Source organism: Balaenoptera physalus, assembly GCF_965194825.1.
Source record: "Balaenoptera physalus genome assembly, chromosome: 3".
Taxonomy (NCBI): Eukaryota; Metazoa; Chordata; class Mammalia; order Artiodactyla; family Balaenopteridae; genus Balaenoptera; species Balaenoptera physalus.
In genome coordinates this window covers 50417898-50439909 of record NC_138890.1, presented here as the reverse complement: position 1 = coordinate 50439909, position 22012 = coordinate 50417898, and the positions used below count along the sequence as shown (strand labels likewise).

The 22012-nt window shown below is 37.4% G+C and overlaps 1 protein-coding gene and 1 long non-coding RNA gene across 2 annotated transcripts in view; one reads left to right on the top strand and one right to left on the bottom strand.

Moving 5' to 3' along the window:
- The window catches only part of LOC309657498, a 145626-nt gene that overhangs the window by 16850 nt on the left and 106764 nt on the right, over positions 1-22012 (top strand). The gene's annotated exons all lie outside the window — the stretch shown is intronic.
- The window catches only part of LOC309656992 (uncharacterized protein), a gene marked incomplete at its 5' end in the record, with an annotated part of 119572 nt that overhangs the window by 13137 nt on the left and 84423 nt on the right, over positions 1-22012 (bottom strand). The window contains 3 exons of the mRNA XM_082453983.1: positions 5453-5717; positions 16136-16237; positions 17806-18082. The remainder of the gene's footprint in view (positions 1-5452; positions 5718-16135; positions 16238-17805; positions 18083-22012) is intronic.

Genomic DNA, 22012 nt, shown 5'->3' with positions numbered 1-22012 from the left:
AGCCAGTATTCTTTCAAAAAAATTTTAGCACTATCTCAATACTATGCACCACAGTTAATCTACAAGCAAAGTCAAAGATGGATGGGTAATGCTCATGATTACAATGCATTTACTTTGCACACAACTCAGACTGATGCAACAACAGGTGATTCATTACTGTGAACTGCAAATCATGATTGCCAACATCAGTTATCAGGGGAAAAAACAGTGACAGTGACTAAAGAAGGCAGATAATCTATGCTGTATTCATTTGATATTAAAAAGAGTGTTGCTTTCAGGGACTTCCCTGGTGGCACAGTGGTTAAGAATCTGCTTGCCAATGCAGGGGACACGGGTTTGAGCCCTGGTCCGGGAAGATCCCACATGCTGCGGAGCAACTAAGCCTGTGTGCCACAGCTACTGAAGCCTGTGCGCCTAGAGCCCGTGCTCCGCAACGAGAAGCCACCGCAATAAGAAGCCCGCGCACCGCAAAGAAGAGTAGCCCCAGCTCGCCGCAACTAGGGAAAGACCCCGCGCAGCAACGAAGACCCAACGCAGCCAAAAATAAATAAATAAATAAAAGCTAATAAGAAGCAAGTAATAAACAAAATTAAAAAAAAAACAGTGTTGCTTTCAGACCTATTTTTTGGGCTGCTGCCCTGGTTTTACAGTTTTCCTCCAACCTTCAGTACCCATTATAGGAAACTGGAGATTTTTGCATCATGAAAAGGGGTTTCCTGGGACACATGAATTTCATTACTAAAACCAGGCTAGTCCCAGACAAACTGGGATGATTTATTACCCTAGGGCCAACCTTCTTGAAGCCTGACTGGAGAGCACCAAATCTACCAAAGCATGTTTCCACCCACCTCCTCAAAAGAGAGCTGATTCAGCTAAGGGGAGCACTGGATATGGATGGCAGGAATCGGAGCCTCACAGGTAAAGGAGGAGCTCAGTAAAAGAACCCAGTAGGGGAAAGAGAAAGAGATGCACCTGTATTAAAAACGGGGATCAATGTAGGGGTTTCCAATGTGATTCTGAAAATCAACTACATGATGGCCCTTTCAGTGGAATTTATTACTGCAATGATGGAAACCTGACAATATCAATTCTATTCCCCAGTAGACTTGTAGCCTTCACATACTTCTAGCAAAAAAAAAGGTAAAAATAAATAATTTTTAAAGAAAGGAAAAGAATCCATATTTTTCAACAAGTGAGAGACAGGATTCGAACGGACAGATCAGAAAGTATCTAGAAGTTTGAGCCATATTTCCACCGATGCCAGACATATATACTGTTATGGGTAATCAGACTATGCAATGTGAAAAAAGAGAGGGCAAAGACTATAACAAAAACAGTCTGCCAAAATTTACTGTTTCAGATAGCCAAAACCTGGTAGAAACTCAATGTACTGAAATGTCTGTAGTTTTACTTTAGTTAAAAATAAGCATATTACATATAGATGGCTAGTGGGAAGCTGCTGCGTAGCACAGGGAGATCAGCTCAGTGCCAGCTCAGTGGCATAGAGGGGTGGGATAGGGAGGGTGGGCGGGAGGCTCAAGAGGGAGGGGATATGGGGATATATATATACATATAGCTGATTCACTTTGTTGTACAGCAGAAACTAACAGAACATTGTAAAGCAATTATACTCCAATGAAGATGTATAAAAATATAAGCATATTACAGAGACTGATGAAGAGTAAAAAGATGGAGTTATTGATTTTCAGACCAAGGTCAACTGTGATGAAGACATTTCTAGTAGACCATGGAAGTTCAGAAGACATAGAGAATGGAGAGACAGAAAAAAAAACTTGGCACACAAGTATGAGTAATTACTAGCTCTCTGCTACTACAATTAGCAAAGTGAAGCATACTGTGAATTCCTAGAAGTGGTCTCAGTAAGCTCCATAGAGAAATTTATTTTGACTATGTCTTGAAAGTTATGAGATTGTGAATCTAGGCATCAAAATGGTAACATTGTTCATGGCAAACAGAAGATTAGATCATAAATTACATGTGATGTGTATTCAACTGAATATGAGGTTAAAGGGAAAACTGGCTCTTTCATACTGACCCGGCTGTGGATGAGAGGAAGGAAGGAAGTGAGGGAGGGGGAAAATGTTTTAAAAACTGTTCAGTATGGTTTATATGAGATAGACTATGAAAACAAAACTTTTGAGTAATCTAAAATACGAAGGCCATATAGAAAAATGTAGAGAAAAAACTGGGAGCGAAGAAACTTTCCAAGTGTCAATTCTGAAGTAGCAAAAAAGGTTGGACAATTTTGTAGATGTGTTGGATAAAAGGAGAGGCTTGGGGAGGGGGTAATAAGTGCTCTAATCCAACTGGAGCTCTCTAAGCCCATCCAGCCTTGGGGCCAGGCAAACCCACTCCATGGAAGATGTTCATGTCCTCCAAAATTGAAGAAAAAGAACTAGGGCAAAGCCAGAGAGAGGTTTGCCCCAAACTACCCAGAAATCAAACTTCAGAAAGATGCAACAGAAACTATGCTTTGGATAAAAGGATCAGTCCCAGAACAGCTACTACAACTTTTAAAGCGTTTTGAGTCTTTCATTATATTGCAGAACTTTTTCTCTCCCTATAGAAATAAGTGTGATAGGGAAACCACAAGGCTATTTACCCCATCACTATTCTAAAATATGTGTTTTGCTTAATATGAATTATTTGACCAAACTGGACAAATTAAATATACGAAGTCTTCCTCAATGGATGATAAGTGCCAATGCTAAGCCATGTTCTCCTGGATGACTGTTGAGGATGACTTCACCTATTTTCTAGCTGTCACTCTGGATAACCAAGTCAGCACTGTGAAGTGTAAGGGTCCATAGCAGGTATATTAGATTGAGGAGGATGTGGGATTAGGACAATGCAGCAGCATTTTGAGCATAGATTTACTTAGATCATGGAAAGAAGAAAGTCCCAACTGGCAGCTGTTGAACACAAATATTACCAACATTGTATTTCAACTCAAAATTGCCCTTGCCTGAGACAGACACCATGGCAGAGAAGGGACTGCAAGACTGGAAGCTGGGTGTTCAGAATCCCCATCTCAGCTCTGTTACTAGGACTAAATTGGTCCCTGAATGCCTTTAGACCTCAGTTTTCTCACGTGGAAAATGAAGGATTGGGTTCAATATGTAATGCAACACAACATTAATCAAGTGCTTCCTATGTTTCAGGAATTTTACTGGAAGAATAAACTGTTAGGATTCTTACCATTTGGGGGCTCCTGTTACAATTTTATGATTCTGTAACAAGAAAACAGACTGTTGTTTACACCTTTATTTAGTGTCTGGGTGGAGAAACTGCAAATCCAGTTCCGCATCCATGCTAACATTCTTTGGTTTCCATGCTAGGGATGCCAAATGTAGAGGAAGTGGTCCAGGATGGGAAAAGGCGATGTCATGTGAAACAACTGGACCAAATCATGAGAGAGGAAGCAGGCCCCTCTTGAGATAAGGGGTTTTTTGCCCTTCCTCATCCACCCGTTACCCTCTTAGTGTTCTCAGGTGATCCTTCCTGGTGGGTCTGCTCAAGCAAAGAAGAAGGCAGGGACCCAGCAAGGAGGTCAGAGTCTATGGAGAACTGTGGCTCAGCAGAACATCTATTAAATGATGTTTGGTTTGCAGCTGATCCACCATTCTCCTTAAAGAGGGATCCTCACCTTATGTCTGATTAACTGATATGCATGGAAAGTATAACTACAAAAAAATTATCAACTCTATTTTTTTCTAAAATTTTATTTCAGAGTATTATACATTCTTATTATGGATAATAGGATCAGAAATATATGGAGAATAAAATAAATATCACCCATGGATATAAAAAGAAAACTCTAATTCATTCCATCTTATGTACTTTTTCAAATTATATATTAACTTTATAAAATATGGACATTTATACATTTTTAACTTAATATTTTCTGAAGTATTCTTTCATGAAATTAAATGCGTTTAGAGATTCATAATTCATATTATCATTTAATATCTCTGATCATTTTTAAAGTAAGAAATTTCAATTTTATTTATTCAGATATTTCCCCAAATCTCCCCTAATTAACATCTGGGGAAAGTGTTCTCCAGGAGAAGGTTTGAGAAAGTTTAAATTATCTCTAAGTTATCCCCTTATTCAAAAATGGGTTATATCTATACTTTTGGCTTCTTTTTAATTAACTTATTCTGATAGTTTGTTTTTCTTTTGCTGCTGTGTACACAGTGGTGTCCCACACTTCACTGCTGGACATCTCATCTGCTCCAGTATGGGAACCAGGTTACTCAGGACACCTATATAAATCCTAACTGAAGCCAAACTAAGGGAGGCTGAAGGACTAGGTTCCATGTGGTAATCTAATCTGTTGGGCAAATAGCATTTTTTCCACAATAGCAAGACTGAGAATTACACGCCATTCAGTACCAAGATAAAACCAAGATTCTCAACTGAAGAAGTGCTACCAAAAAATGACTCTTCATATTCCGGCTTTCCAAGCCTTCAGTCTCTTTCACATACATATCATTTAACTCTTTTAGATAACTGTTTTACTCTTCCAAGTCACCATCTTACTCCACCCAGTCCCAACAATGGACAAACTCAAATGACAGTCATCACATTGCCCCAGCCCACTTACTTGTTGATCTTCTTTGCACCACAATGAAAGAAACAACCACGGAAATGCAGACCACAGCTAAAATAATACTCAAAATTATCCATATATTATTTCTGTCCTGAAGGAAAATATAGACATCAATTACGACAAGTGGCAATGTGTGTCAGTACATACTTAATTTCTCAAAAGAGCCAGATATCTAGTTCATGCTGACCTTAAAGTATCTTACATTTTCTGTCTTTTTTTTTTTTTTTTTGATAACATTTAAATTCTTCTCTACTGTAGCCCCTGTCTACACTAGAGGGGATGGGTCAGTCCTAATCTAATCACTCCACACACACATGCCTCCATCACTTTTAAATCGACCAGTAAAATAATACAAATAACTTCCCTGGCGTCTTACAGACAAAACAATCATTTCAATGATTTTAATATAATCCAACTATTTACTGTGCCATTGCATAAATATTATGAATAAAAGAAGTGCCTATGTAAGGATAAAGGAAAGCTTCAACTTCACTGTGCTTCCTGTCAGTTTACTGTTAACAATTATTATATTCATTATTTAAAAATCAGACTCTGGTAAGAAACCCAAGCTCAAGAAAGAATATTGTGAATTTTGAATTTCATATCACATCTCACTTAGCAAAGATATGCTAGCAACTCTGGACCAAGTAGGAGACTTTGAATAGAATAATTCAATTTGGTATTGGAAGGTTGCTTAAAAAAGTACAGTTCAGGGACTCAAAATCATCTTCCTTGCTATTAGAAATTCAACAATACACAAGAAACACAGCTTTTAAAACACTATTCAAGGCAATGAGATGTAATAATATAGAAACTAACCTGACAACAGAAATAGTTATTTCCTTCTTCTCGTTGAGCCTGGGGTTGAGGACCAAAGAGGTCACGGTTACCAGGAATGAAGGCTCAGTGGAGAACAGGCTGTTTCCACCTGCTCTGTTGTTTTCAGAGTGTGGCTTTAAATTCTGTCCTTAGGGATCTCCCCAGCTTGCCTCAGGCTCTGGGTACCAGCCTGCAGCCTGACACACCAGATGGACCACTCTGGCATCACTGTTCTTGATGAGAAGGTGTGGGGAACTTCCTAAACCTGTGAAACGTAAAGGGGACAAGGAGCTCAATTAAGAGAACAACAACCAAAAATTGTTTTGATCCTAGGTTTTAGTACATTTAACCAAACAGAATGATTGCTCATCTCTTATGTAACTTAGGTAGTAAGAATATTCTGTGAACAATTTCCTCAGAACGAATGATTATCCTAAGAGAACAAAGGTAGCAGAAAAAGGGAAGAACAAGAAATCTTGAAGGAATGAGATATTAACAAATAGTCAAGAAAAGAAGGTAGTAATGAGAAGTCAAGTGTTAGGATTTATAGTAATCTCAGAGGCTTGTTGAAGGACACAGTTCTGATTAAGTCATTACACTACCACAAACGTTCAATTGTCAAAACAGATTCACAGCAATCACATGCTGTACCTAGCACCAAACTTTACTATGATTAGTGATAGACACAAAAAGCAAGGACAGAGACAGCAACATCCACCTCTGAAATGGTCTAAAACCATCTGATGTACTTCTCAAAGAAGTCATTTTTTCACCCTGGGATGTATTTTGGTTTTACATTAAGAGATGAGTGCTAACAATATGTGTAACACATGTGATTTAAAAGTTAGAGCCTGAGGAAGCCACTTTAGATTCTTAGCTTCTACACTCCATCAATCACAGGTAGGGAACCTACATGACTGACTTTCGATCTCCAGTTGTGCCCTATAAACCATAAATTCCAGTTTTATGTACAATAAGCAATGTAGAAAGACCAAGTATCCAGAGATGCTGTTAACGCCTCCTTTCCCAGTTATGAGTGGGTGAATCAATGCTGTAGCCTTCCTTTTTGGGGATGTGCATGAGTTGCAGTCCTGGGAGTGGCAGGAGATTGAATCTGCATATGGAGGACGATTATCTACTACCTAGACACCCTATTGTACATTGTGGACCCTGGCCTCTCTCAGGACTCCTGATGGAAGACATTGACAGATTTCTGAGCATCCATGAGATGGGCCTTGAGCTCCAATGAAAGTGTCTCTGGACCTCTGCTCTCTTCCTGGGCTCAGAATTATTCAAGTTAGCACTTCTTTTTATACATCTTCCAGGTCTCCATCTCTGACTCACACTGAGGCCTATAATGCTAAACATATAATGCTAAGAAAAGAGCAAGGCTATAGGCAACAGGAGAGAGTGTGAAAAAAGGAATGAATACACTGGAGACACTAAACTGGTCCTTGGGATGCTCTTGGAAATGTAGTAGGGCTGCCCACTAGTCAGTGCCCAGTGGTTTGGGAGACTACAAGGTAATAGACATTTCTGGATCTCAACACAATTTTTAAAGCACACAACACACAGAAGCACCATTCATGGTTGATATATTTGGCGAAATCAGGGAACAATGCTGTATTCTGTGTCTGGAGTGATATTTTGGAAACTAATAAAGGCAACTGAGGGAAAACAAATTGACCACTATACTTAGCTACTATTAGAATCCAGATGCTAGTACCAAATTTGAGCTTTAGACTGTAACATGGAAATATTTGGAGAAGGCTGCTAGACTTTGATATGATTTCTTGGACTAGAGGTTCAGGGCGTTGTTTATTGTAAATGTCAAGATGATTGCTGCTGATATACCAAGGGTTGATCAGCAGCAGCAGCATTTATTGTGCAATTACAATGTACTATGCAATGTACTAATTTCTTTGCATGCATTCTTATTTAAATTACATAATATCTCAATGAAGTAGGTAGTAGAGTTGACCCTTGAACAACACAGGTTTGAACTGTATGGGTCCACCTACATGCAGATTTTTTCCAATGATTTTTGTATTTTCATTTTACAGATCTTCATACTAAGAGTGGGGAAAAGTGTATTTGATTAGAGATCATAATATGTGAAATCAAGAGAACTAGGGTTTGAGTTCTGATTCTGTTCAAACTGGTTCAGCTTCCTGCCCTTGGATGAGTCATTTATCAATTCCTTTGAGAGACAGCAGTACCTAGTTTTCAAGGGCAGTGTTGGGGAGTGAGGGGTTGGTGTCTCAACCTCCACGTTATTCAAGGGTCAGCTGTATTTTCCTCACATTTGTTTAAATAATGGAAAAATGTTAAAGGTCAAGTAACTTGCATAAAAGGGTATTTCTAAAATATAGTAGAGCATGAACTTCTTCCCAATTTTTTTTTTTTATTCTTTGTTACAAAATAAGGAATGAATATTATCTTCTCAGAGGTGACTTCGTGTGAGTTTATTTGTGCTCCATCAGTAAGGTATAAAATCTCACCTTGAAATGATAAATAACATAATCTTAGAGGATTTAATCCCTGGAATTATACATTTTAGGCCAGTGTTTAGTTGTTCAACCCTACTAAAATCCTCTGTGCTGACAGGAAAGAGATGATGTGTTACTTCCTCCTACATTGTCTCAGGCCTTCTGCAGTGTTGTTGGGATACCATTTATTGATTGCAATTGTTAATAAAATTTAAGAAATGTACCAGTAAGTCACTTTGATATAAATATTTGATACTGAATTTATGAAAATATTTGTGGAGAGATTAAATTATAGACATCTGAGAATAGTAAACTTGAGACAGAGAGATGAATATAACATTTTACTGGTCTGATACAATGAGTTTATGGGGTTCTTACCATGATTCAAGGGGAGGAGGGATGTGCTACAAGAAAATTGCATAGAATGGAGATATACTGCACAAAATCACCAGGAGGAGATGGAATTCCATTTTCTCTTGCCAGTTCTCCTTGTATATGAGCAGAGTGGTCATGTGAGAAATGACAGGTCGTATCCTAGAACTCAGCCACACAGACTCCTATCCCAGAGACTCCCCTGCCACATACACTTAAAGTAGCATTACTGTGACAGGACAAACGCTCAAAGCTGCATCTGTACTGTCCTTCATCAGAAGGGTGTATCTTGCAGCCTCAGAGCAACACTCCCCATGGTGTTCCCTGATGATCAGACATTTAAAAAAACTGTCTTAGCTAAGGGGTGATCTTGAGTCCACTCACTCCATGTATTGGGCATCCACTTGGGGGGAGGGTCTGAGGTGAAAAGGGAGCACAGCCTTCTGCCCCATCAGGGCAATGATTGGCTTGTTAGCTCCAGCACTGAGAACTTCCCTGGGAAAAAGGAGCTTTGCAAAAAACCACAAACAAACAAACAAAAATTGTCTAAGTGAATCCTAACTGAGCCAAAGAAAGGAGGAGTCAGAACTCTTGGAACTTTTTGGACTCATTATAATTGGCAAGGGTATCACTTGCTATTTCCAGAAAACTGCCCCATGTTACCATTTTTCAAGCTCCTTTTGTATTAGCTAGAGCTTAGAAAACCTTTGTGGATTTTGAATCCACACCTACATAACTCCAAACATTCAGTAAGACTGGAGTGAACCCTAGTTATAACTACAATAAACACTAAAGTTTCAGAACCATATTTCTAGATGATAATCAAAATTTGACAATAATTTAAAAACAGAAATTACTCTGTATTATGATTCATTTAGCTCTTATCTATGAAAAAGTTATTTTATTGATGGAGTCATGATACTTAGCTTAAGAAAAACCCACATATTCTGGAATTCTACTTTCAGAATCCCAAAGAACTTATCTTACTCTTGAGACACTTGCAGCTTAAGAATTTATCTGGACTTTCTCTACAGACTTTGCAATTTGAATCAGATGCCAAACTAATTCTCTTATAATCCCCTTCTCTGATAGTATGGGCATCAGTGTCACAAGAGCCACCTTCTCAGGCCAACAATAGCAGGTCTGATTCATGGAGTTTTCTAGTCAACAAAGAGGGCAGGTACCATGAACACAAATAAGTAATTATACAGGTGAATTAACCTGCCATAATTAGTGGGTGATTCAGTCCTTTCACAGTTGCTGCTGTTTTATTATAGAATCCACCTCTGTCCTCCCAATATCAACAGATGCTCACAGACTCTTAGATTACTGTCTCTGAGCTCTCAGACCACCCTTTCTCCCAAGTGCTGCCTCCTTAGCTATATGGAATCCCAGGTCAAGTTCTCTGCTCTGACAAAATATATGTTAAATCACACTTAATAACCCGAAGGGCCTCAGCTACCAAAATCTCCATGTTCTCATGCTCAGATGCAAGAGACTTTATTTATTCAAATTATTTGGCAAATTATTATTTATTGGACACACAGCTATAGACTAAAGTTTGTGTCCCCTCAAAATTCTTATGTTGAAAACTAGCCCCTAATATGATGGTATTTAGAGGTGGGGCTGTTGGGAGGTGACTAGTTATAAGGGTGGTGTCCTCATGAATGGAATTAGTGCCCTTATAAAAGATACCCCAGAGAGCTCCTTCACCGTTTCTGCCTTGTGAGGACACAGTGAGAAGACCACCATCTATGAAACAAGAAGAGGGCTCTCACCAGAGATTGAATCTGCCAGTGTGTTGATCCTGGACTTCCCAACCTCTAGAACTGTGAGGATAAATTTGTTAAGTCAGTCAGTCTATGGTATTTTTGTTATAGCAGCCCAAATGGACTAAGACCTCTACTATGTGGCAATCATGTTCCAAGCCTTAGGGACAGAGCGTGAATTGCCATGAACAGTAAGGAGGCCAGTGTGGCTGGAGCAATGGGAGCAAATGTGGTTAATCATGGCTGTATTCCTGTTTCTTTCCCTTCAAATAATGCAAGTCACTGTTACTATTCCTTCAAGTACAGCTGAAGTGTGACTGCAGCACACTCTCTGTCCTCTTGCCTGGACTCCTGTACAATTTAAGTGTTTTCACTAGAAGTCTGTGGACTCACTATAACAGATTTTCCCTTTTGAAAGTGAGACTTGATGCCAACTCAAGGACTTTTAAAATTAAGTTCCTTCTGTCTGTACCACTTTTCTCCATGCAGGGCTCACTCCTTCACAATCTTCAATATCTGAAAGTCATTATAGCAAATATTTTTATAATGAAAGTCCAGATAACAAGAGATCCCTATATTTGTGGTGTGCACTCCCACTGGAATACACATGCACTTATAGCCCCAGGATAGCGAACATACTGCCAGTTTGAAACTTTTATCTTAGTCCCTTTTATTTGCCAGACATTTTTTCTGTCTTTTACAGATTTTTCTGCTAATGCTATGAGAAAGGTGAGTACTATCATCCTCATTTATAGTTGACAAAACTGAGACAGAGGGAGGCTAACAGATTTGCTTAGTGTCTTCTTGGCAAAGAGTGGAAGAACAAGAATTCTGACCCTAGCTCTTAGCCTACAGATTTAACTAAGTCGATAACTTGTATAGGAAAAACAACCAAACCAAACCAACCAACCAAGCCAAACCAACAAACAAAAGCACATAGAATTCTAATATTTCATCACCATTAAATGAAAATAACTGATTCTGGGGTTATTGAGTAGAGACAATGTGGCTTCCATCATGAGTTGGGTGGAGCCAAACATGTCACTCACTATCACTCACTTACCCTGCCTACTCCTGGATGCCACTTCAGAATATTGTGTCATTTTCATCCTAAGTGGTAGAACTTCCATCTAACACACACACACATGTGGAAAACACTTATTTTGCATAGATAGAAGAAAGAAGTTGAACAAACTCAATATCTTTCTCTTCTGCTGAGCTTGGATTTTCTTGGATATAGATAAATAGTGCTTAAATAATATTCCAAAAATGTTCAGAGTTTTGGAGATGGAATGGAGCAACTCTGTTGCTGTTTGCTTTTTGTCTCTAGGCTGAGAGACACCAGCAAAGGGTGTAAGTGTAAACAATATGGAGAGAGACTGTTTGGTTCCTCTCAGCCCATCAGATGCTTTTCCACACTCTAAAGGCACATATTAGCCAACATTTCACCTTCTACCCAGTACTAAAACCAGGCCTTCAAATCGATATGGAGGTCCAACCAATGATTCATATGTAATGTGAAACATGTATTTAAATACAAAAAATAAACATTCATTGTAGAAAAAAGGGAAATAAAAACAAGAATAAAGAAAGCAAAATAATAAATAAAGGGAATTTAGAAACAAAGTGAGAGAGATGACGTATTGCAGCCAGAGGAATATGATACAAGCAAATGCCCAGAAGTGGTTATGTGTAGATGTTTTGAGGTCAGGGCACAAAACAACTGGGGAGTGTTGTAGGACACTTGCATCACAAAGGTAATTAGATATGTGAGTTGGCAGAGAGCACTGAGTGTCAATAACAAAAGTTTTCAATTTACCATGAAGTCCTTAGGGAAATACTTTTTGAAGAAGAATTATTTGCACAAACTTGTCAGTGACTTCATTTTGTAGGTTTAATGAAACCATATGTTCACATTTCCACTTTGGTTATCTAATTAATTCACCAAGTCAGTAATGCAATAATGTAACAGAAAATCCATTACAAGTAGACTGTAAGGAATTGAGAAATTATAAAAACAAACAAAAACAAAAAAAATGTGTCCAAGAGCAGCTGTCTCTCCCTGTTAACTCGAGTTTCAGTATTGCTTAAATAATGCCTTATTTGAAGCAAGTGAAGCAATAAAGTAATAATAATACTTTACAGAGTTTGTAATGAAAGGACAAGACACTTCATTAGCTGGAACCTGGTCTAAATTTTTGTCTTATAGAGTGAAACCTCATTAAAATATTTTATAATTGACTGTGCTTCAATGGAGAAAGTACTTGGATTTCTATAGGAAATGATTTCATTTTAGTAGCTTGAAACATCAAGCACTGGAACTGAAAATTAAAGTTTCCTAATTTACAAACTCTTTACAAATTATTCATAGAGGTTATCTACCTAAATACACACTGCTCATTTGGTACTAGCTCCCCTGCCCACAACCAGATTCTCCGAGAAGATAAAGAACAAAAGCTAGACAGGGAATACTCTTGGGAAGACCCCCCAGAGCCAAACCGAACCACCAGGCAGCTGCAAAGGTGTTGTTGGGTGTGACATGCTGGGAATGATCCATGCAGGCAGCCTGAGGGTTAGACAAATGAGAGATAGATAGTGAGATGGAGTTGGCAGGACGGCATGGATAAGAGAAAATAATTGTTTCAACATTGAAAAATTGGTGTCTCCAAGAAGTGTTGTGATACAGATAACAGAAGAGGGATGCTGATTTTAATAAAGCTGTGGTGGTATCCATACTTACACTATTTTAAATATTTTCAAAATAGATGATTAAAGTCATGACTATGTGAGATATGGCTTACCAGCAACAATAGGGATTTGTATCTGTGTCTATAAAAAGTGTTCCAAAACACAATTTTACTTTCTGAATATCTTTTCTACACCAAATACCACAGGCTTTTCAAATAACTATGAAAAATTTGCACTGTTGTCATTCCCCTCTCAGTGTGAATGGTAGGAAATGTAGTTTTGTTTTGCTTGAGTGAATTTTTATCAAACTATAAGCAACACTAAGAGACCGCAAGTTCCAGTAGTCAGCCAAGGAAGCTCCAGTTAGCCTGGGTTACGATATACATCAGTGTGACTTTCTGGTTGTCCAAGGCTGAAATCAGTTGCAGTTGCAGGGTGGTCAGTGAAAGAAGATCCATTCCATTGTCTAGGATCTTAAGGGAGAAATATGAGATTGGAGGAACGTGTAATTAAAACTATAAATGTGGGTCCACTCTGTCACATTATAGACTAGATCCTCTCCATAGTGACAGGACTGTCTGAAGGAAAGGAGGGAATGCTGAGAAAGAACTTCAAACGGATTGTTCTTCAGGCTCAGTGAATAGGAAACCACAGTCAACTAAGTATCTACATCCCTTCCTTCCCAGTGACCTGAGTCCAAACAAAAATTCAACAGACTTTCTTGGGACCCTCACCTCCCAGTAGTGACCATCATCAGAAAACATCTCTTCACCCAATGTACATATCAGAGTTTCAAAGTGTTTCCTGTTCTCTGAAGGATGATGCTTTTTGAAACTGGAGAAAACCAGTTTCCTATAATTAAGTGTAACAAAGCAGGGATCCAAAGTCACCACATTTTGAAAAGGAAGGTCATTTAATGTACTTGTACTTCCATTCATGAAAAGGTAACAGCTACACAAAAAGTTCTCTCATCATAAATGAGTAAACTGAATAAAATTTATGAGACAGCTATTTTCAGACAATGGACAACAGGTAATACAGGACTGGGATCTTTGAGGAAGGGAAACATAAACTGAGCCCTAAAATCACCCCAGCTTTCTATCTCCTCACCATCCATTATTTTTATGCAAATGAAAACACCATAATCTTACACTCAGGGATCACCACCAAGGTTAACACCTTAGTATATGTCTTGGTGGATCTTTTTCTACACATGTATGTATACCTGTATGTGTTGGTTTTTAACCAAAGTGAGAACATAGTGTCTCTACTGTTTTGTAACTTGTATCCTGGTCGATAATATCGCCTCTGTGTTTCAGTAATTTTAAAAATTTCTCTCGTGATCTTGAAATGTCTTTACACTTATGTCCCTTCCTATTCCAGGATCATACTTTAATCATACTCTTAATCTAGCATAGTCCCTTTCTTCTGTTTCTGACTTATTGAACAGATTGGGCCAATTTTCTTATATTGATGCCTGGTGATTTCCAGGCACCTGCACAAAAAGTGGGAATCAATAGATACCCTGCCATTCTTACTGAATTGAGTCCAAAACTCTTTAAAGGAATAAAACAAAATCTGTCACTCAATAATGTAAAAATCATACATCCAGCATCCAATTAAATTAAGTAGACATGGGAAGGAGTAGGAAAATGTGACTGGTAACCAGGAGAGACAAACAAAGAAGAAAAAGCAATGACAGAATGAGTAGAAAAGGACTTTACACATATGTTCAAGCATTTAAAAAATAAACATAATGAGATAAATGGACAGTATAAAGAAGAATGAAATGGAACTTCTAGAAGTGAAAAATACAATATCTGAAATTATGTCACTGAATGGAACTAAAAGCAGATTTAACTCTAAGGAGGAAAAAAAATCAGTGAAATTGTAGGTGTAATAACACACATTAGGCAAAATAAAAGACAGATTTTAAAACAAATTTACAGAATGCTCAGAGTCTCAGGACCTGTGGGATATATCAAGCAGTCTAACATACATGTAACTGGAGTCTCAGGAGAGGACAAAAAACAAAAAATAATTGTTGAAAATATTTAAAACAAGTTGAAAACCGTAATAAAATTCTATACAAGAGATAAAAAGAAATTTTAAAGCATCCAAAGGAAAAAGAGAAATTACATATAGAAGAAGTAAGATAAGAATCACTGCAAACTTATGGTCACAAACAATGAAGGTCAATAGAGAGACAGCTTTAAAGGGTTAAAATGGAAAAATTTCTATCTAAGATTCTATACCCAGCAAAAAATGTTGCAAAACATTTAGATTCACTTCCAAATTAGTTCTTTCAAGTTCAAACATTTTTAGGATCCAACTGAAAATGTGTACAACCATGCTGAAGTAATTATTTTTTTATATTCAACATTGGCTATAGTACACACAAACATTTTCGCTCCTCTAATTCTATGAATATAAAAACATTAAAAAAAGGGTTTTTTTGACTGTTGAATCTCTTTTTTGGTAGAATATTGTAGCTTGTTAGTATGAAAATATGAATTTTGTATGTACTACAACTGAAATTTTCTCCATGTGTTTCTTAATTTAGTAAGAATATAGTTTTCACTATGACACCAATATTTTTATTTATATCACCATCATAAAGCATACAGTTGACCCTTGAACAACACGGGTTTGAACTGTGCTGGTCCACTTATACAACAATGTTTTTTCAATAAAAATATTGGAAAATTTTTTGGAGATTTGTGACAATTGGAAAAAACTTGCAGATGAATTGCATAGCCTAGAAATATTGAAAAAAAAATAAGAAAAAGGTATGTCATGAATGCACAAAATATATGTAAATATACATATAACAGTAAACTATTTCTAATTAAGTTTTGGGGGAGTCAAAAGTTATACATGGATTTTCCACTGTGAGGGGGGGGTCAGCGCCCCTAAACACTGCATTGCTCAAGAGTCAATTGTAATTTTATAGTCCATGTTAAAGTTTTGAGCTGAATTTATACTTTCAATTATGTAACTTCTCTCATAAATGTTACAATTATGTAACATTTCTCAACAAAATGAAATTCCAAAATAATTCTTTTTACTGTATCAATCGAATAAAAGAAACAAATTGTTATTAGAATTAACTAATTTTCTGGTTGATACAGCTAATGACACTGGCTTCATTCAAACTCTTGGCAAAGTTTTTCCAGTGAAACAACACAGTAGCACTAGAATGGTGCTCAAGGAAACTTGATGGAAAAAATGAGCCAAACTATTTTAGAAAAACAGTGACTAGACTATATAAAAAGACATGTGTCACAAAGTGACATGTAAACCCCCTTCTGCTGCCTAATGAGTGAATTTATCATCTTTGGTTAGAGTCTTCTTAGAATACTTACTTTTTAAAAAAATGCTGATGCTTCTTCAGCTAATTTGTGTCTTCTCATTTTCATGGGGTCAGTGATATTGCTACTATTCTTAAGGCAGGTGGAAAACATTTCCTGTAAGGAGCACATACACCATCAACTCTCTTTAAAAGGAACACAATTTAATTATACAATATTTTATTAAACGTAAGCTTTTCAGGTTCTTTGGCTCATTGTTGCCAAAAAGGTGCATTGACAAATGGGAAAATGTTTAAACCATTAAATAGCTGAAGATTTATAACATATATTTCGTGACAAAATGATCCTAGCTAGTGTTCCGGCTACTCTTTATAACATTGCACACAGTAGGACCACTCATCCTCTATTTCCCACACACATCTCATTGCAATTTACATGTAATTGCCCGCTGGTAGTCAAAAGCTGAGGGAATACAGCTCATACAAAGGCCCAGTCACTTGCTTCAATCTGAAACCACTTTGCAAGGCCATTCTAGCTCCAGAGCTCCTTGTGGGATCAGACAAAGTCTCTCTCAACACTGCCTCTTAGTTCAACTTGAGCTTTCCCTACTACCTCCCTAATAAAACTCCTGCACTCAAATGTTCATCTCTGAATCTGCTTCCCAGAGATCTTGAACTAAGACCCAAGAGTCTTTCTGTGATCCAGCATGATGCATTTCTTAAAGGCTAAAGAAGAAACTGCAGGTGAAGGCTTGCCTGAGAGCTGAGAAGATAATCTGTGTGAGGGTGTCCCTGCGGAAGCAGTCATGCAGGATGATCCTGAGGGCCAAAGAGAAGCTTGGGCCAGTCAGTGCTGCCATGAGCACAAGAAGGCATAGGTGGGGGAAGCTCTGAGACCTGTGTAACAAAGAGCAGGAGAGATCTGCTGGGAGTTGGAAGGAGTAACATGCTTTCCACTCAGACTTATAAATTCAGTTTGCTGACTGCTATACAGAGGATCTAGCAATATCTTATGTGGAGAGGGAGAAGAATGCAGATAGGTAATAATATAAGCTTACAGAAAGTAAGAGCAATATTATCCAAAGGATGTCATTTTTGGTTGTAAAGCTTTAAAGCAAGGCTGATTTTCTTTTCTTTTCTTTTTTTTATTAATTAATTTTTATTGGGGTATAGTTGCTTTACAATGTTGTGTTAGCTTCTACTGCACAGCAAAATGAATCAGCCATACATATACATATATCCCCTCCCTTTGGGATTTCCCTCCCATCTAGGTCACCACAGTGCATTAAGTAGAGTTCCCTGGGCTATACACTATGTTTCCATTACTTGTCTATTAAGGGTGATTTTCTTTAAGCCATGTGATGCTACAGTTAGAGATGCTACAGTTAGCGTGAGAATGAGTCCTGTGTTCTAAGAAGATATACTTGTCAGAGAAGAGGTATTTAGCTTGTGATCTTTATCATTCAGAAAAGGTCTTCTCCCTCGAAGCTATCACAGAGATTGTATTAAGGCACATCAGGCTTAATCAAGATACATCTTCACCCACAGATAAGGAACTTTCACAGGATCTACAAAGAGAAAGTTCTGAATTGCTCTGAACAGTGATCTCTGTGCGCTTCTGTTTCAATTATCTGTTACTATGTAACAAATCACCCTCAAATTAGTGGCTTCAATCAGCAACAACTAGCATCATGGCTCATGAGTCTGTGGATTTGCTGAGCTCACCTGGGTAGTTCTTCCTTATGTGGGTTGAGCTGTGGCTGCAGTCATCTGGAGGCTCAACTGGTCTGGAATATCCAGGATGGCTCACTGGAGGCGCAGCTGATTTGGAATGTCCAAGACAGTGGCAGTTGGTGCTGCCTGGATGCTGGGATTTCATGTGGGGCTGTCAATCAAAGCACTCTGATCCTCCTTCATGTGACATCTTCAAGTGGCTCACTTAGGCTTCCTTAAGAGTCTGGTAGTCTCAGGATAATCAGACTTCTTCTATGGTGGCTGAACCCTAAGAGTACAAAATTGGAAGTAGTCACGTCCTTTTAAGTCTTAGGCCAGGGGTAACATAATAGCACTTGTGTCACATTCTATTCTATTAGAGCAAGCCACGGGGCCAGATCAGATTCAAGAGGAGCAGACCAAACGAGGAGACCACTGGAAGGAGTCATTCATTACTGGTCACTGATGTAGAGATTACCACAGCTTCCCAATCTTTCTATTTTCAAACAGGAGTGTTCACAGTGGTTATCCTGTCCCTCTTCCTTCGTTGAAGGATAGGTGTGTGTGAGTTTAGTCTCTGGATTAAGAGAGGCACATCTGAAACTTATAGAGAAATTATCATGAGACGCTGCCTCTGAGACTAAGCCAAATGATAGGCATTTTGGCTACCTCCCTGAGGGAGAGTGGGAGGATAGTTGGCACATTAAAGAAGGAAGGTGAATATTTATCAAAGTAATATTATATTTAATAGTAATATTAGATAATCTAATGTCTATTATAATATTACTATAGTATAACATTATAAAATTATCTATCATATAATACAAAATATATTAATATAAGATGTATAATATAAATATATACTACACATTATCATATATATTAATATATCTAATATTACAGAATATTTTAGAGATAATATTCTTAAAATTGTTGTTTGAATTCTGAAGACAATTTTTAAGATATACTTTGTGAAGGAGCCTGAGTCTGCGCCTGACAAGCAGTCAGTACTCAATATTAATGTCTATTCCTGACCTTGGTCACGTCTTATCTCTTTTACATTATTAGTCCCTGTGAAACACAGTAAAGAACAAAGACAGCTCTGCTAAGCAACTCTCCATTTTGAATTTATCCCCAGGAAAAGGAGCTCTTTAAGGAGAGTCATAATTTGAGCTCACATATTTGATAAAAATAGAAGTAGATAAAACTCATCAATTAGTTTCTGACATTTTTCTGTTAAGTAAGCAGAACACACAGATATTATAGGAAATCCAAATAAAATTATTCTCAATGATTTTCCTTTAATATCCAAGACAGAATTAGCTAATAAGGTTTTGAAAAGGTCTAAATGAATAAAGACAAAACTCTTATATAAATATTTACATAAAACCCTATCTGTAGTCGGGGAGGCAGTGAGTGAATTCTGCCACAGAGTTGCCAAGTTTGAATATAATGAATTAGTTACTGCTTCTAAACACAATCCAAATGCCTGGGCATTAACAAATATATTGTTTGTGGGAGAAGGTTTAATCAAAGCTGGTAAATAGGAGTGAGGGTGCAATGGACAACACATTCTTAATTGAGAAAGTTAACAAATACTTTTCCATGAGGTAATTGCTGCTGGCAGATACGTAAAAATTCAGAAGCAACAATAAGGAGATGTCTCAAATAACTCTCCAATTAATAAGCTTTGCTCAAAACTATAAACTGGGGCAATTTCCCAAAATGACCACATGGGATGGGGAAGTGAATGTCTTTATAGGTAAAAGACAGTAACTCAGGAATGATAGCTTTATAAAGGATCCTGGCATGTGAATTCCTCTTGGGTACCCTAATAAAACCTGTGGGGAAACATTAGATAAATAACACTTTTTTATGTTTTCAAAGTGGACAACATATGCAGAAAACGAAGCAAAGCAAGATGAAAATCTCTCAGTCCATTCTTTCATCTTTTTTTCCCACATATGAATTCCTTGGATTAAATCTAACTACAAACTTCCACAGTAAAACCTTAGAAATTGTGACACAGACTAATATTAACTGTTACTTCCTAGCTCAAAATCTTTCAATGGCTTGACTTTGCTTTCATGATAAACTCCAAGTCTCCATCTCCTTTCCAAGACCATTCCAGCCTTTCATAAATTCCACCCAGTACATACCATCTTACAATGACATCTTTGCTCCTCCTTGAATTGTCTTCTAATTTTTGCTTTCCCAAATCCTAGCCTATCCTTAATAATTTATTTCCTAAACAGCAATTAAATGCAGATTCTTTCTTGAATACTTTGGTGAGTTCAACATGCCACACATGTAAACATACACACACGTGTGCACATGTACACACGAAAGAGAGAATATTTTAATAATTTTTTTATTGAGGTAATAGTGACTTATAACATTATATGTTTCATGTGCACAACATCATATTTCTACTTCTGTATACACCACAGCATGCTCACCACCAAAAATTTAGTTTTCATCCATCACCATACAGTTGATCCCCTTTACCCACTTAGCCCTCTGGCACACCCCCCCCAGCCCCTTCTCCATTCTCTGTATCTATATGTTTGTTTTTGTTTGGTTTGGTTTGTTCATTTATTTTATTGTTCGTTTTTTATACTTCAATATTAGTGATATCATGGTATCTGTCTTTCTCCGTCTGACTTATTTCACTTAGCATAATACTCTCAAGGTCCATCCATGCTGTTGCTAATGACAAGATTTTCTATTTTTTTTTATAGCTGAGTAGTATTACATTGTATATATATATATACCACACCTTTATCCATTCATCTGTTGATGGGCACTTAGGTTGTTTCCATATCTTAGCTATTGTAAATAATGTTGCCATGAACAAACGGGTGCATATATCTTTTCAAATTAGTGTTTTCATATTCTTTGTATAAATACCCAGAAGTAGGATAGCCAAATCATATGGTAATTCTATTCTTAATTTTTTGTGGAATCTCCACACTGTTTTCCATAGTGGCTGCACCAGTTTATATTCCAAGCAACAGTATAAGAGGGTGCCCTTGTCTCCACATCCTCACCAACACTTATTATTTCTTGCCTTTTTGATAACAGCTATTATAACAGGCTTGTGGTGATATCTCATTGTGGTTTGATTTGTATTTCTCTAATAACTAGTGATGTTAAACATCTTTTCATGTGCCTGTTGGCCATATGCATGTCTTTGGAAAAATGTCTATTCAGCTCTTCTGCCCATTTTTTAATAGGGTTGTTTGTTTTTTTATTTTTTTATTTTTTAACATCTTTATTGGAATATAATTGCTTTACAATGGTGTGTTAGTTTCTGCTGTATAACAAAGTGAATCAGCTATACATATACATATATCTCCATATCCCCTCCCTCTTGTGTCTCCCTCCCACCCTCCCTACCCCACCCCTCTAGGTGGTCACAAAGCACTGAACTGATCTCCCTGTGCTATGCAGCTGCTTCCCACTAGCTATCTATTTTACATTTGGTAGTGTATATATGTCCATGATACTCTTTCTCACTTTGTCCCAGCTTACCCTTCCCCCTCCCTGTGTCATACAGAGTGAAGTAAGTCAGAAAGAGAAAAACAAATACCGTATGCTAACACATATATATGGAATCTAAAAAAAAAAAAAAATGGTTCTGAAGAACCTAGGGGCCGGACAGGAATAAAGACACAGAGATAGAGAATGGAATTTATTGTTGAGTTTTAAGACTTCTTTATATATTTTGAATATTAACCTCTTACTGGATGTGTATGATTGGCAAATATCTTCTCCCATTTGAAAGGTTGGCTTTTTGTTTTGTTGATGGTTTCCTTTGTTAGTTTGATGTGTTCTTACTTGTTTATTTTTGCTTTTGTTTCCCCTGCCTGAGAAAACATATTTAGAAAGATGTTGCTAAGACCAATGTCAAAGAGCATACTGCCTATGTTTTCTTCTAGGAGGTTTATGGTTTCAGATCTTACCTCTAAGTCTTTAATCCATTTTGAGTTGATTTTTTTGTATGCTGTGAGATAGTGGCCTAGTTTCATTCTTTTTCATGTGGCTGTCTAGTTTTCCCAACACCATTAATTGAAGAGACTATCCTATCTCCATTGAATGTTCTTTGCTCCTTTGTCATAAATTAATTGTCCATATGTACACGGGTTTATTTATGGGCCCTCAACTCTGTTCTACTGATCTATGTATCTGTTTTTCTGCCAATACCATATGTTTTGAT